The following is a 14,675-nucleotide window of genomic DNA, read 5'->3' as shown; positions in this document are numbered from 1 at the left end:
ATTTTTCAACATTTTTCTACAATTTTTTGTCATTTTTAAATACTTTTTCCTTCATTTTTGATATTTTTATTATCCCATTTTTTTTTTGCTATCTGAGTCCAAATATCTCAAATAAATTTTATTTCTTTTTTTCTTGATTTTTAAATATTTTTATGATTTTTACAATTTTTCCTAATTTTTTAAAAATAAGAATCAATTAAAAATTAATTTTAAAATTAACTAAACCGAACCGATGGTTTGGACGGGCCAGACCAATTCAACCGGCTTGAACTGGATTAACTAGTCAACTCAAGTTAATTCAGGTTAAACAGAGTGATCACATGTCAATCAGCGATCGTGTCGTATGATAGTGCTGATTTATTATTATTATTAAATTTTTTGTAATAGACCCATAATGACCACTTGCTTGGTATAGTAACTTTTAATGGTCACATGTCACCCATACTTTTATGTCCACATTAAAAAATGTTGGATAGTCTCATGTCTTTTGTTTAAAAAATAATGGGCCATCCAACTTTTATTTAGACGCATCAATTTGAGAATTAAAGTTTTATTTCAATTGTTTTTAAATAATTTTTAATAAATAATATTAAATTCAGAAAAAGCGCCCATTACTCTCCTTCTCTCTCATACATTTTATTTTTTTATTTTATTTTTGTGTGTTTAATTGTTGGGATTTTTTTTACCAATTAATTTTTTGAACCTACCTTTTGCAGATCTCGATATTCGTTGCCCCATTAACAGTCATCTTTTTTTTTTGGATAGCGTCATAAGCTTAGGTATCATACTAATCCCACACTTACATAAGTTGTGCTCCGAACTAACACGTAAGAGATAAATTAGGAATGTACGCTCAGGCAACAAAGCTGGTACAACCTTCCTTTCTTTTTTTTGGATTCGTCCGGGTATCCGCCTACCGTCAACAGTGTCAGTTTTACTGTCCACTGCACTGGCCAGCGACTAATCCCACGCCCCGTGGATCCGGCCCCACATCACCACGAGGAGGGTAAACCAGGAGCTCAGAGCGGAATCGATCCCGGGTGGCTCATTGCTGACCTCGTGAGAGGCACACCCTGGAAATCGCTCCACCACCTGAGCTTAGCCCTGGGGGCGGTACAACCTTCCTTTCTTGCTTCTAATTATCTTTTTTTTTTTTTTTTTAGGTAACGCCGGGTATCCACAGCCGTCAACGCGCGTCCGTTTTACGGTCCGCACGCACCGGCGTGTGACTAATCCCACGCCCTGTAGCAGGAGCCCCACCCACCATAGAGGGGTAAATATTCAGGCGCCCGTTGCAGGAATCGAACCCGGGATGCACAGATTGGCTCACCTCGTGAAAGGCAATCCCAGAGTCCGCCCTTGCCAACTGAGCTCAGCCCTGGGGGCGCTTCTAATTATCTTTGATGGGGCTTTTAACGATCTTACCATTGCCCCCACCCACACCCTTCTTTCTTTATTCCTCTTCATTGTACGTAGCACTGTAATTAATTTGTCTGATGGGCGAGGATGAATACTGCAAGCCAGCTTAATTGTCCCGTCTCTGTGTGTATGTGGGTACAGCCCCCATCTATCCTGCGGACTCTTCGGGAATTGGCGCTACATCATGTCTCAATTCCCACCTTCATTAAGTGTACCGTTGGGAGATTTAATGACAGATAGAGATAGAGAGAGATCCGTATCCATCCATATGTTTTTCATCCCCATCAATCATCAGGTGGGCGTCCCTTACTCATCATAATAATAGTCAAGCTAGCTAGCTAGCTAGCTGCTCCCTCTCATCTCATCTCATCTCATCTCATCACCTGTGCCACTGATTTTTCACATTTAATTTGCTATTCAATGAGAGATTGTGACTTGCTTGGCTCACAATACTCTTTTTCTTTTTCTTTTGGGGTACTAATTAGCTTAAAGCATTTAACTCTTAAGGTTGAATTCCACACAACGTACATAATTGATTGTTTTTTCATTATCCATATTCCGTTCCAAGAGATCGAACAATTTGATGGAACATACCCACGATAATTGTTAAATTAATGGTTTTATTTGAATATGGGTATTACAGTAAGAGCAGAGAGTGTTTTATATTATCGTTATCTCTTGTTTTCTTTAATTTGTATGATCGACTATATGGTACTGGCTCTCCAGTGGACAAATTGACCACTGATGGTTGAAGGAGAGTAAATAAATGTTAGACTAATGGGTTGCCCATTTAAATGGATCACCCACTTGGATAAGGTCATTTCACAAGGCCTTTCATATGAAGGGATTGTAAGGTCAGAATCAAATTCAATGGCTACATTAATTCAAAAGATATGTATGTATGTGGGCAAGGCAAATCCGAATCAATCATGATTCTCTGATAGGACGGTGATGGCATTGTAATTTAATGCCACTCCTTCTTCTTTTTATTTCTAGCGAATTTCAAGCTAAGCTCAGGGTCCTCTTATGGGTATTAACTGAGAATAATTTATTGGAATTAATTAGATACACGCAATTTTCTTCATTTTTATTTTTAAAATTTTGAATAGCAAATATATTACATACAGAAGAGAGTGTAAATTTCAGCAAAGTGCAGACCATAAAAAATTAGTATGGTAAATATAGACAAAGATCTGATCCTTTACCATGTGGTGGGTGCTGGCTGTCAATTTAAATTGATTGAAACGTGCATTGAGCATCCTTGTTGACTAGCAATGAGGTATTGGCTGTGGAGATAATCAAAGATTCCAATGAAATTGACATGGAAAATTAGGGATGGAGTGGGTGGAAGAGGAGGCGGCTGGGTTAAGTATAACCCATCTCACTCCCTGTCCCCCCCATTGGTCGAAGCATGGAATTCAGTGCAGCAAGTTCAGTGGCTCGTATCACCCTCCAAGACCTTGGAAGTTTGGTTGGGTAGTGGGTTTTCAGCACTTCAATTTTAATCCGTCGTTTAAATTTTCTCTTTCATTTCACTTGCATTCATGTCCCACATGATGATGGTGATGATCCATTCTTTTCATTTTTTGCCAGTAATTTGTTTGGGCCGCGGGAGACTGATATTTATTCATTGAGATCTTGGTTAGATGAAGGAAGGTGCTCTATCACCTTACCTTTTACACTTTAATCATTGGATGTCCATTTAAAAATGCATAAAAATTAGGACAAAAATTATTCATCCTGTCTGAATTTTGACCAAATAAAAAATAAAAAATAAAAATATTGTCTGATATTTTAAAAGTTTCTTAATTTCTATTAAGATTTTAAAATTTTCATAAACTTTCTATGAGATTTGTCAAAAGAACACAAATCTCTCATCAAAAGGCTTATCTTTTTTTTTTTTTGAATATCGCCGGGTGTTCACAACCGTCAACGACGTCCGTTTTACGGTCCGCCGCACTGGTCATGACTAATCCCACGCCCTGTAGCATGGCCCCACACACCACAGAGGGGTAAATTCAGGCGCCCGCCGCAGGAATCGAACCCGGGGTAGGAGAAATCCTTGATCTCGTGAAAGGCAACCCCGAAATCCGCCCTTGCCAACTGAGCTCAGTCCTGGGGGCTGATCATAAGGCTTATCTTTTTATACAATATAAGTGATGTTTGTATTTTTTTATTTATTTTTGACAAATCTTAGGGAAGATCTTTGAAATTCTTAAAATTTCAAAGAAGGTATGAGAGATTTTTGAAATCTCAGGGAAAATTTCTATTTTTTTGTCAAATTTCAAAGGAGATCAATGTATTTTACCCTAAAATTTATTATCCTACTTCGAAGAGCTATACACGTTCTATTCTTAGACTCCTCAAACCTCCAAGTGAATGGATGAAAATTAATGTTAATGGGAGTTCAAGAAATCCAAGTCATAATGGGCTTGGAGCCTTGTTCACAATGATAAATGTGATTGAAAGATTGGATTTTTAGGTTTTATTGGGTTGACAAGTAACGGAGGAGTAAAATTTCAAAATAATACCAATAATATTTTAGAACAATGAACGATTCTCAAATCAAACACAACATATAAATATGAACATAAAATAATCTTTGAAAGTTTGAAGAGTCAATGTGTCGTCCATTGTTGAGGTTTGAAGAGTTTTACAGAGTTCCAAGAGAGCTTATTACCCATTTTTCTTTTCTACATGTGTGACTTGATGGATAACTGTACTAAAAAAGGGTAAGACCTCTCATTGTTACTTGAATATTAGCACAAGAAAACCTTACCCCATCATCGGCTCCTTGTGTAAGTAAGGTCACTTATACAAAAATTTCATGGACTAGTACTTTAGGCCCTTACCAATAATATCATGATCACTTGTCATAAGACATATTAATTTCATACTCCCCAAGTGTCTGATATTTATTTGTTCCATGTTTTAATAAAATAGATTAGGTAAATCCACATGATTATGAAAATCTATATTTCACTTGGACTATATAACCAAAGTTTTATAAAGAAAAAAAAATCTCTAAACTAAAATACACAACATGTGGCAACAACAAAATTTTGTGTTGAACATGCACAACATTTCAATCAACATTGATATAGGTAAGCAATTCATTTCATTAAAGATTAAAAAATTCATGTGCGCATGAACATGTAGTATATATCCATAAAAATCGAACATGCAATAGTCATTACTTAATTTCAATTTACGTTTCTCTCCCTCAGTTATGTATTCTAATATATCTTTAAGCAACTTCTTGACTAGGCATCAGACCTAATTCATGTCTAATTTGGATAAACCTATCCTCTATAAGTGGTTTCGTGAATATGTCTATTCATTGTTCATCTATGCACACAAACTCAAGTTCCACATCCCCCGTTTGCACATGGTCACGAAAAAAGTGATGTCAAATTTCTATGTGCTTAGTTCGTGAATGAGATATAGGATTATTTAAGATGTTTATTGCACTAGTATTATCACATTTTATAAGAATAGTTTCATAGTGCAATCCATAGTTCATTAGTTGTTGCTTCATATATAGTGTTTGAGTACAACAACTTCTAGCCGCTATGTATTCTACTTTGGCTGTGGACAATGCAATTGAATTCTGTTTCTTGGAAAACCAAGAAACTAAGGATTGTCCTAAAAAGTAACAAGTGTTGCTAGTACTTTTTCTATCTACTTCGCTACCGGCAAAGTCAGTATCAGAATAACTGACAATTTTAAGCGAAGTGTACTTAGGATACCACAATCCAAGTTTAATAGTTCCAATAAGATACCTAAGTATCCTTTTAACAACTAATAGATGTGACTCTTTAGGTGCAGCCTGAAATCTTGAGCACAAACATAAGTTAAACATAATATCAGGCCTACTCGCAATCAAAAATAACAAACTACCAATCATTCCATGGTAGAGCTTAACATCCACTAGTATACTTTGCTCATCCTTATCTAATTTTGTGAAAGAACTCATAGGTGTTCCTAAAATTTTACCATCTTCCATATTAAACTTTTTGAGTAGGTCTCTAACGTATTTTTATTGGTTTATGAAATTTTCATATTTGAATATGGAATAGTCGTCAACAATGACGAAAACATATAATTTACCATCTAGACTTTGAGTTGGATTAGGACCAAATAGATCTAAATGCAACATTTGAAGTAGTCTAGTGGTGGAGATGGTTTTCTTTTTCTTAAAACTAGATTTTATTTGTTTTCCTAGTTGACATGTAGTAATCGGGAAAAAAATTAATTAAAAGGAAATATATGTTAATTAAAAAAAATAAAAAAAAATAATAAAAAAAATAATTTTTTAAAAAAAATAAAATTAATTAGTTAAATTAACAAGTAAAATGAATAGTATGATAATGAAAAACAAATATATTGAAACAAGATATATATATAATAGTGCAAGCTTCTCCAGGAAACTTTGTTTCAATTTCATCAAATCTAATTTGAATTAGATTCCGGATTCCTGCGCATGTTCTCAGCTCTCTCTCAGACTCTCTCAGCATCCACGTCTCCCTCGTCTCTTCTCTCCCACTCTCCTCCACCTCATCTACGTTATTTGGCCGATCAAAAATCCAAAAATACAGTTGGGCTCTGCTCGCCGCCACCGACATTTCTATTGGAGCGGATCTGTCATGGGAGCGGCGTAGGCATAACTCCTGGGGTAAGGTCAAATCTCAAACTTACCACAATTTCTCTTAAATTAAATGCCCCATTAACAAACAAAATTGCCAGGAGACTCGTGGGGAGATTCTCTACAATCTAGCCGGAGCGAGTTTTTGAATTTGTGCTCTGGGGCACCAATCCTAAATCAAGGGTAAGTTTGATAATTTAAGATTTTATTAGGCTATTTAGGGTATTCAGAACCTAGGAGAATTTTAGGAAAAGTTGCTCTCGAAATTATGACGAATAATATAGTGAATTTTGAATTTCGGAGCTCAGTGATTTTTTTTTTACGCTTGGGGCGTAAGTCGGGGTATTAGTAGGCTTTTTCAGGAATCAGGTAAGAGGATTAAGTTAAGTTAGGAATTTTATTTAATGTGAACCGATTAAATTAATATATTTATTTATTTATTCATTTAGGAATTTAAATGCTATTTTGAAAACCAACCGTTCGAAATGGGTTTTACAAACGCAGGATATACCATATGATATTTTTGAATAAAATGAATGGTGGAAAGCTTGTTTATTTATATGGATATGTTAGAATGTGGAAAATTGTATTGCAGATGATTTAATTCGTATGAATTATTTTATATCTAGATTTGGGATTTTGAAATACTGAATTGTTTGTGAAATACTGCATTGGTTAAGAAATACTGAAAATGCTTGTGAAAATACTGGAACTGTGTATGAAATGTAGGAGTTTGAACTAACGGCCAATGGTCAGGTGTTATTTGATTGGCCAAGGTCCAAAATTATTATTTGACGGCCGAGGGCTGAGTTTTATTAATGGCTATATGCCAAATTGTATTTTGTGGCCGGGGGCCCTATTTTTGGAATAATAAGAAATATATGTGAATTGATATTTTAAATGATGATTTCTATTATCTAAATTGCATGATATGCTTTAGGAACCCTAAGGACCAGTGTATTGTAAGCATGGTACCGTTGCTAGTTAGACCATGTGCACCCACACTGTCTGGATAGAAGTGTAGGGGGTAAAGCCGACTGCCTACATGAGGTTGAAGTAAAGGCGTCGAACTTGCAGCTTTGCTGTGGATGCCTGCAGATGTGTTTGTAGAGGATGTTGTATTTGACTTTGTTTGGGCTGATCACTCAGACTTAATCCAGCCTTCGGGCCGCACAACCCGTGCCATGGGGATGTAAATGGCGTGTTTGTCACAAGGAGTGTCTTATATGCATATTTGTTAATTTATGTGAATACGGTTAATTAATGAGATAACTTCGAGGACTTACTGAGAAAGGTGAGTGCCCTAGTAGTAGTAATTGTATTAGAGCAGAGGGAAACTACTTGTGTGGGTAGGTAATCTTCCCTATCCTCAGCTAATTGTGTGTGTGAGTGTAAAATAAGAATGTTTTCATAAATGTATTTATCTTCTTAGTAAACTGGTTATTTTCTATACACTAAATGCATGTTGGCCACACATTGACATTAACTTAATTTTTCCCTTACTAAGTTGTGCCTCACCCCTACTTTACAAACTATCTTTTCAGGAAATCCTAGAGATCAGGTCTAGCGGGCTAGAGGTGTAAATTCATGTAGGTAGTGTGTAGATAGAAATTTTATTTTTGTTTAGTTTTATAAGATGTAAATATGTGAAAATAGATACTTTTGTGTATAAAGATGGTTAGAACTCTGATAATATAATTTGAGAATTTTATATTTTATTTACGCTGCGTATGTGTGTTCTATATTTGATGAATAAGGTATCAGGTACACTAACGTCACTAAGGTAGCACTCCAAGCCCATGTGGCGGGTCAGGGTCGCTACAGGTGGTATCAGAGCCTAGGTTTTTTAGGTTCTGCAGACTTTGAGGATTGATAATTACCAGAGTATAGGTTTAGATAAGATAGGGATAGGAGTGGATAGGTTAAGATGGGTTTTTGTCTGGAAGCTTGGAGGCAGAAATCTATTGACGGACTTCCGTGATTTTCTGAATCAGTCGCGAGTTTCAAAAAACCATGGTAAATCCATCGATGGTTTCATTTCTAGGTGGAGGGACTAAAACTCAGGAAATTTAGGTTAGAATGTTAGGATGAGTGGGTATGTGTATGAAGTTAATATTAGGATGAAGATTTTTACCTTAATGATTAGTGATAGAATTGAAATATGAATTGTTAAATTAGAACTTGTATATTATATCAATTTCATCATTCCCTATTTGCATTAATTATGTTAAATACAAAATTTTTAAGTCGGTGTATGTCCTATTTACAAGATGGATTTTAGGGGAAAAGATGTTGTGATTGGAGGAGATACCTTTAGCGAGGATGATGCTGATGCTTCAGTAGTGCTGTGAAATATAGCGCGGCAGGCCATAAAGGAAAATAGGAGGGACTATGGAGAGCAAGATTAGCCAATGGCTGATAGGGGTTGCACATTTCAGAAGTTCACCCAGGCGAACCCACCAGCATTTGCAGGTGGACCAAACCCAATCGCAGCTGAAGATTGGATTTAGGAAATAGAGGAGCTGCTGGGGGTGTTGGAGTGTACTGAGGAGCAAAAGGTGAAGTATGCCACTTACAAACTAGTGGGGGAAGTAAAGAGATGATGGCGATTGCCAAAATTGGTGGAGGAGCAGCGCCCAGAGCCAGCGGCTATCACTTGGAGTCGATTCAAGGAGGTTTTCTTTGATAGGTATTTCCCCGCTATCACCCGCGCAGCTAAGGTAGAGGAATTCCTGCAACTGACTCAGGGGCCCATGACTGTGTAGTAGTATGCGGCCAAGTTTGTGGAGTTGTCCCGTCTCGCTCCACACATGGTTCCGAACGAGCCACTAAAGGCATAAGTGTTTGAGAGGGGATTGAGACCAAGCATACGCACGCAGGTGGTGGCATTGTTGACTCAGAGCTTTTCTGAGTTAGGGGATCGAGCCATGGCAGTTGAGGCCAACATTCAGGAGGGGGAGAGTGTGGTGAACCAGAGGAAGAGGCCCTTGCCTCAATGGTTTCAGACCAACATTAGCCAGGGCTCTTACAAGCGGCCTGGTAATTTCTTGAGCCAGCGACAAGAGATGGGATACCAAGGCTATAGGGGGGCAGAGTTCCCAGCAACCTATATGTTCCATATGCCTTCAGAGGCATTGGGGCGAGTGCAGGGGAGGACCAGTTGTCTGCTACTGATGTGGAGAGGTAGGACATCGGATGCGAGATTGTCATGCGGTGATAAACTATGCGCAGCCTCAACCGCAGCTGCAGTATTGAGAACGTCCACAGGCACCTCGAGGTGGTCACCAGCAGAGTGCGGCTCAGGCACGAGAATTCTCACTTATGCTAGGTGATGCGGAGAACACCGACGATGTGGTGATAGGTACTATTTCCATATTGTCAGATAGTGCCATTGTATTATTTGATTCAGGTGCAACCCACTCATTTATGTCTTAGGGATTTGTTAAACTATGTGGGTTAGAGGCTCAATTGTTAGAGACAGAGTTAGTAGTGGGCACACTGAGAGGGTCAGTGTTAGTTTGAAGCAAGGTGATCAGAGATTATCCAGTTGAGATTCAAGGTAGAGAGCTACCTTCTAGTTTGATAGTCCTTGATATGCATGATTTTGATATTATTCTCAGCATAGACTGGCTCGCATCCAGCTATGCAAGCATTGACTGTCGTAGAAAGGAGGTGGTATTCAGACCTCCTGGGGAGCAAGGGTTTGTATTTGTTGGGTCATGTATGCGTTCGACACCACAGATCCTTTCGACTATCCAGGCAAAGAGGTTACTTTTGGGAGGATGCCAGGGTTACCTTGTAATGGTGAAGGAAGCGCCGAAGGAAGAACTCAAGTTGGAAGATATCCCAGTGATAAGGGAGTTCTCTGATGTTTTTCCAAAGGATTTACCGGGGTTGCCTCCTGATCGTGAGGTGGAATTTGCAATTGATCTGATCCTAGGGACAACACCAATCTCCAAAGCCTCATACAGAATGGCTCTAGCTGAATTAAAGGAGTTAAAGGAGCAACTACAGGAGCTTCTAGACAGGGGGTTTATCAGACCAAGTGTATCGCCCTGGGGTGCACCGGTGTTGTTTGTGAAGAAGAAGGACAGATCGTTGAGGATGTGCATCGACTACCGAGAGATTAATAAGGTAACAGTGAAGAATAAGTATCCATTACCCCGAATTGACAACCTGTTTGATCAGCTTCAGGGTACGTAGATTTTCTCTAAAATTAGTCTGTGATCTGGATATCATCAGGTGAAGGTTAGATCAGATGATGTATTGAAGACTGCTTTTTAGACTTGGTACGGCCATTACGAGTTCTTAGTTATGCCATTCGGGCTGACGAATGCTCCGGAGGTATTTATGGATCTCATGAACAGGGTATTCCACAAGTACTTAGACCAGTTTGTTATTGTGTTCGTAGATGATATTTTGGTCTATTCGAGGAGCCCGGAAGAGCATGAAGCTCATCTGAGACTAGTACTTCAGGTGCTCAGGGAAAAGAAGTTATTTGCTAAACTTAAGAAATGTGAATTCTGGCTAGAGCAAGTTGCATTTTTGGGTCATATGGGATCCATTGAAAGGGGTTTCAGTGGATCCGAGCAAAGTAAAGGTTGTGGTGGATTGGGCAAGGCCGAAGAACGTGCAAGAAGTCAGAAGTTTTCTAGGTCTTGTTGGATACTACCGCCGATTTATCGAGGGGTTCTCCAGATTATCAAGGACTTTGACACGACTCACGAGGAAGAATGTGAAGTTTGACTGGACTGACGAGTGCGAGCAGAGCTTCCAGGTGTTGAAGCACCATCTAGTCACTACCCCAGTGTTGACCCTTCCATCAGGTGAGGGTGGATTTGTAATTTACGGTGATGCATCACAAAAAGGACTTGGTTGTGTTCTAATGCAGCAAGGGAAAGTCATTGCATATGCGTCTCATTAGTTGAAAGAGTACGAAAAGAACTATCCTACGCACGATTTGGAGCTGGTAGCAGCTGTGTTTGCATTGAAGATTTGGCGACATTACCTTTATGGTGTAAGGTGCGAGATCTTTACTGAACATAACAGTCTCAAGTACTTCTTCACCCAGAAGGAGTTGAATATGAGGCAGCGCAAATGGCTCGAGTTGATAAAGGATTACGAATGCACCATTAGCTATCACCCGGAAAGGCGAACGTGGTAACTGATGCATTAAGCCGGAAATCTAGGGGTACGTCAACCTCAATAGTTATGGCTTCTCATCATATCGTGATGAACCTGGAGAGGTTGGGTGTAGAGTTGGTAGAAGGGAATCATCAGGCACTCATTTCTAGTCTGGTGGTTCATTCAACTTTACAGGAAAGAATTAGAATAGCTCAACTGAAAGATGTAAAGTTGATGGAGATTGTAGAGAAGATACAGGATGAGCAGCACACAGACTTTATTGTTGCTGAGGATGAAGTTCTCAGATTTCACACTCGATTGTGTGTGCCAAATGTCGCAGAGATAAAGAGGATGATTCTAGGGGAAGCTCACCGTTCTCTCTATACTGTTCACCCAGGTAGCACGAAGATGTATAGAGACTTGCGTGAAACATTCTGGTGGAGTAACATGAAGAGAGAAATTGCTAAATTTGTGGGTCAGTGCTTGACATGTCAGAAGGTGAAGGCAAAACACCAGAGGCCAGCAGGACCACTTCAACCACTGGACATCCCTACGTGGAAGTGGAAGCATATCTCGATGGACTTTGTATCGGGATTGCCTTCAGCGTTGCATGGGCAGAATGCCATATGGGTAGTGGCTAACAGATTGACGAAGACTGCCCATTTCATTTCAGTTAGAACCAGTTATTCCATGGATAAACTAGAAGAACTCTATGTTTAGGAGATAGTCATAATACATGGCGTGCCCGTGTCCATCGTTTCAGATCGGGATCTGCAGTTCACTTACCTTTTTTGGAAGAGTTTGCAGGGAGCGTTGGGTTCTCAACTCACTTTGAGTATTGCATTTCACCCTCAGATGGATGGACAGTCCGAACGAACCATTCAGATTCTTAAGGATATGCTACGGGCATGTGTGTTAGATTTTGGGGGCAGTTGGATCCGATATCTGCTGTTGGTTGAGTTTGCATACAATAACAGTCACCAAGCTAGCATTAGAATAACACCATATGAGGCTTTGTATGGTCGCCAGTGCAGATCCTCGTTGTACTGGGATGAAGTAGGCGAGCGGCAGATTTTGGGACCAGAACTGGTTCAACGGGCCTCTACCAAGGTCGAACTTATCAGGGAAAGGATCAGGGCAGCCCAGAGTTGGCAGAAGAGTTATGCGGATACTCGCCGACGGAAGCTAGACTTCGAATTAGCTGATATGATATTCTTAAGGATTGCTCCGATGAAGGGAATGATGAGGTATGGACAGAAGGGCAAGTTGAGCCCTAGATACATTGGACCGTTCGAGATTCTGGAGAGGATTGGTTTGGTGGTGTACAGGATAGCACTAGCCCCAGCATTGTCCAGGATACACAACGTGTTCCACGTGTCCATGTTGAGGAGGTACGTTCCAAACCCCTCGCATGTGATCAGTTATGAGTTGTTGGAGATCGGGGATACTTTGGCATACGAGGAGGTACCAGTTCAGATTTTGGATCGGAAAATACAGGAGCTGCGTACTAAGGATATATCGTTAGTGAAGGTGCTGTGGAGAAATCATGCAGTTGAGGAGGCTTCTTGGGAGTTAGAAAAGAAAATACGTCAGAAGTGCCCGCAGCTGTTCAGCGAGGACTAGTGCCAGACGGGTAAGGGTATGGTTGTATAAAGAGGGATTAGAGTAGGTCGTGTGGTTAATTGTGTATAGTTTTAATTATGGATAGTCTTTAGGAAAATTTGTTATGATTGTTGTAATTTTCCAAAGGCAGTATTGTAACCACGGTATTCCTTCGTCATAAGTGAGGGTAGTTAATGAACATGGGACGGGGCTGCTATGTGGGTGGCTACCGACTCTTTTGTAGATAGGGGTAGCGAGTTAAGAATGTGATTGGTACTAGTTAACAAATTTTGAGGACGAAATTTTTTTAAAGGGGGAGGAATGTAGTAACCGGGAAAAAAAATTAATTAAAAGAAAATATATATTAATTAAAATAAATAAATAAAATAATAATAAAAAAATAAAATTTTAAAAAAAATTAATTAATTAAATTAACAAGTAAAATGAATAGTATGATAAGGAAAAACAAATATATTGAAACAAGATATATATATATAATAGTGCAAGCTTCTCCAGGAAACTTTGTTTCAATTTCATCAAATCCAATTTGAATTGGATTCCAGATTCCTGCGCCTGTTCTCAGCTCTCTCTCTTAGTCTCTCTCAGTGTCCACGTCTCCCTCGTCTCTTCTCTCCCACTCTACTCCACCTCGTCTCCGTTATTTGGCCGATCAAAAATTTGAAAATACCGTTGGGCTTTGCTCGCCGCCATTGACATTTTTACTGGAGCGGATCTGTTGTGGGAGCGACATAGGCATATCTCCTGGGGTAAGGTCAAATCTCAAACTTACCTCAATTTCTCTAAAATTATAAGCCCCATTAACAAATGAAAATTGTCAGGAGACTCGTGAGGAGATTCTCTACAATCTAGTAGGAGCGAGTTTTCGAATAGGAGCTCCGGGGTACCAATCCTAAATCGGGGGTAAGTTTGATAATTTTGGATTTTATTAGGCTATTTAGGATATTCAAAACCTAGGGGAATTTTAAGGAAAGTTTCTCTAGAAATTGTGATGAATAATATAGTGAATTTTGAATTTCAGGAAGCTTGTTTAATAAAAATAAAATAAAAAATACGAGAGATTGAAATTTTACATAACAAAAAAAAAAAAAGAAGCAAAAATACCATAAAATAAAATAAAAAGCAAGAAGTGGGTTAGCAATCTTCAAGCTTCCAATTTAAACTTGCAAGGAAAAATCAACAGAATAAACATGTGTGAAATGTGCAAAAATTAGAAATAAAATTGATTGACAAGATTGGTCAAATTTCAATTTGTGTTAAGTTTGATTGATCAATTAGAAATTGATTGATCAAATCAAATTTAAAGTTGTTGAATCTCAAAGCCTATAAATGGAGGCTTCTGAAGGGTGGTAGAGACACACGGAGACATACAATCGAATCTTACACACAATCATAAAGAGACAAGGCATTGAGAGCAATTTGTGAGGAAAAACAGAAAATTCTAATTGCAATTCAGAGTGAATCCAAAGTTTGAAGGAATTTTTGGAGAATTGAAGAGTTGCATAATTCAAAAGTATTGAAGCTTCAAAATTAGAATTTGAGATTTGAGGATTGTATATAGAATCAAAGAGGATTTGAAGAGCTAACATCAGACTTGACGATTGAAGGAGTTGAAAACTGAGGTTGGTTTCATTTACTTTTTTTTGTGATTAATTTCATAAATTTAGTGACTTGAAATAATTGTGATATGAAAGACTTGTTAACCCAACTCGTTGGATTGGGTCCGATCCATTAACCCATAACCTATGACCCATCATATGGATCCAATCTGAAAGCCCAAGACCTAGGTCCAAGAATCTCTCTCCTTGCAAATCTCCATCCCAAGAATCTTCTTGGCCGCACTCAAATCCTTCCTTTCAAATTCTTT

This window comes from Malania oleifera, chromosome 3 (assembly GCF_029873635.1).
Source record: "Malania oleifera isolate guangnan ecotype guangnan chromosome 3, ASM2987363v1, whole genome shotgun sequence".
Lineage (NCBI taxonomy): Eukaryota > Viridiplantae > Streptophyta > Magnoliopsida > Santalales > Ximeniaceae > Malania > Malania oleifera.
Note: the sequence above shows the minus strand (reverse complement) of the source record.